Source organism: Gekko japonicus, unplaced genomic scaffold, assembly GCF_001447785.1.
Source record: "Gekko japonicus isolate JY-2015 unplaced genomic scaffold, Gekko_japonicus_V1.1 scaffold1436, whole genome shotgun sequence".
Lineage (NCBI taxonomy): Eukaryota > Metazoa > Chordata > Lepidosauria > Squamata > Gekkonidae > Gekko > Gekko japonicus.
In genome coordinates, this window is record NW_015171546.1 from 60,196 (window position 1) to 63,465 (window position 3,270).

A 3,270-nucleotide genomic window follows, 5' to 3' on the forward strand; every position below is an offset into this window, starting at 1 on the left:
AGAACAGTGCATGACCGTTACGCTGACAATCTTCCGACTGGAAGGGAAAGGGAGAGGACGACGCTTGAACATTTCCCCACCTGTTTCTGGACCGGCTAGTTGCTTCCAATGTTCCCTCTAAGCTGTGGAGTCTTGTGAGCAGAAATTCTACCTTGTGAGCTACTGGCATTAAAAGTTGTGAGCGAGCAATTTGGCTACTGCATATATTAGTTTGCTCTGGAGCCATCCTCCCTGAGTTAAGACAAAAATCTGTGAGCTGGAGGCTAAAAAACTGTGAGCTGGCTCACACTAAGTCAGCTTAGAGGGAACACTGGTTGCTTCTATTCCGATTTCCAGCAATCAAAGGTGGTCGAGCAAATTGTTTCTCTTTGTGGAACTGGCATGGAATCAGGATATTGTAAAATTGTCACAAAACTGAAGTCTCCTTGGATGGATCCAGCCATACAGATCCGCCCAAGACATTACCTAATCACATTCCACATGCAAAACCGGGTCTGCGTTTCCAAATAATTGAGGAAATGCCTTTCCAGTTCGGAGCCAGATGACCCTTTGGTTTGTTGCTCAGAAGCCTGAGCAGACAACTGATTCTTCATCGTCATGATTTATCAGCAAGTGACCGTGGGGATCCAGAAGACGCATTGCAACATCTCTCCATCCTTGACTATTGGCTGACCCTAGTGGAAGGGAGGAAATTGTACAAATGCTCCACATTCGGAGGCACGAAGCCTCCGAATCCCAGAGCCAGGAGGCAACCTCAGGGGAAGGCCTCGGCCTCTCTGCCCTGTTGTTGGCCCTCCAGAGGAACTGGTTGGCCGCTGTGTGAGACAGACTGTTGGACTAGGTTGACCACTGGTCTGAATCCAGCAGGGCTCTTCTGATGCTCTTACGAAGGCGTCAGCCTCTCTGCCCTGTTGTTGGCCCTCCAGAGGAACTGGTTGGCCGCTGTGTGAGACAGACTGTTGGATTAGGTGGACCACTGGTCTGAATCCAGCAGGGCTCTTCTGATGCTCTTACGAAGGCGTCAGCCTCTCTGCCCTGTTGTTGGCCCTCCAAAGGAACTGGTTGGCCACTGTGTGAGACGGGTTGCTGGACTGGATGGACCCTCACTGGTCTGAATCTAGCAGGGCTCTTCTGATGCTCTTACGAAGACCTTGGCCTCTCTGCCCTGTTGTTGGCCTTCCAGGGGAACTGGTTGGCCACTGTGTGAGACAGGATTCTGGGCTAGATGGATGACTGGTCTGATCCTGCAAGGGTCTTCTTAGGTTCTTATCAGTGGAAGGCCTCGGCCTCTCTGCCCTGTTGTTGGCCCTCCAGAGGAACTGGTTGGCCACTGTGTGAGACAGACTGTTGGACAAGGTGGACCACTGGTCTGACCCAGCAGAATAACCCAGTGATTATACAAAATGGGGCTCCTTCTCCGTAGCCCATGAAATCTCCACCAGTTCCAGCATGTCGGACTCTGGCTAGATACCCTCAAGAGGAGGTTTTTGGTGTCAGTGGAGCCAAATCCAAATCCAGAACTGAAAGCCACGCAGGACCTTTGACTAAGACCAACCAAAATAAGACACAAATGTCTGCAAGCATTTGAGTTTTCCGGAGCACTTAGCAGCCAAGAGAACCACCTGCCTGGCATTCTGTACAGGATACAGAGAAGAGGCCTTAAGGTATGTATGTGTGTTGTGCTCTCTAGGGTTGCCAGGTCTGGGTTAGAAAATGCCTGAAGACTTTGGGGGTGGAGCCAGGAGAGGGCGGGGTTTGGGGAGGGGAGGAGCCTCAGCAGGGTCCAAAGTCACAGAACCCACCCCTCGAAGCAGCCATTTTCTCCAGGGGAGCTGATCTCTGTCGGCTGGAGATCGGATGTGAAAGTGGGGGATCCCCAGGCCCCCCCTGGAGGCTGGCAACCTGACTCGTCGCTTCCAACTTATGGTTCCCCAATGAATAAATATCCTCCCAAACATCCTGTCATTAACAGCCGTGCTCAACTCCTGCAAACTGAGTGGTGTGGCTTCCTGGATTGAGTCCATCCATATCCTCTTGGGCAGCGGTGTCAAACATGTGGCCCGGGGGCCGGATCAGGCCCCCCGGAGGACTTCTATCAGGCCCGCAGTGGAACTGGCTGTCTTCTGCTTCTTCTTCCAGTTCCGCTGCTGCCGCTGCGTCATCGTAGGTTTGCAGCTTACAGATACACACCCGAACAGCACACTCAAGGTTGCAACAGCACAGACATTTCAATGCAATGATTCAGAGCAAGAGGTGTCCATTATCAGACACGGTCAAATAAACAAAATATTGCAAGAGTGCTACTGTTTTAAGCATGTTTTTATTTTAAGTTTAAAAAAAAACACCTTTGTGTTTGTGTCCTTTAAAAAGTTTATATCTCCACTACCTGGCATCACGTTTTATGACACACATGGCCCGGCCCAACAAGGTCTCATTTATGTCAGATCCGGCCCTCGTAACAAATGAGTTCGACACCCCTGCTCTTGGGTCTTCCTCTCTTCCTACCGCCTTCCATTTTTCCTAGCATGATTGTCTTTCCGAGGGACACTCATCTTCCCATAATGTGATCAAAGTACCAGAGCCTCAGTTTAGTCATTTTGACTTCTGGGGAGAGGTCAGGCTTGATTTGATCTAAAACCCACTTATTTGCCTTTTGGGTGGTCCGTGGCAGGGGTCGTTTCCTGCAGGAGCGCACAGGAGCGGAGCTCCGGCAGTAAAGAGCCCAGGGGGCGGGCACATGCAACAAGCCCCACCCCCTGCTCCCAGCAGCCCTCAGTCAGAGCAAGAAGCAGCCAGATAAGTTGCAGAGCTCTCCCCCCCGGCCCCCCGGTCCAAAACAGTCCAGTGGCACCTTTAAGGTAAAGGTAAAGGTTTCCCTTGCTCGAAAGCCAGTCGAATCCGACTCTAGGGTTGCGGTGCTCATCTCCATTTCCAAGCCGAAGAGCCAGCGCTGTCCGAAGACGTTTCCGTGGTCATGTGGCCGGCGTGACTAAACACCAAGGCGCACGGAACGCTGTTCCCTTCCCACCGAAGTGGTCCCTATTTATCTACTTGCAATTTCTTGCTTTCGAACTGCTAGGTTGGCAGGAGCTGGAACTGGAGACGGGAGCTCACTCCGTCATGCGGCATCCGGGTCTTGAACTGCTGAACGAACGACCTTCCACAGCCTGCAGTTCAGCGTCTTAACCACTTGAGCCACCGCAGCTCCTAAGACCAGGTTTTATTCAGGTACAAGCTCTCCCTCCTCTGTGAGGGCGGATCTGCACGCCC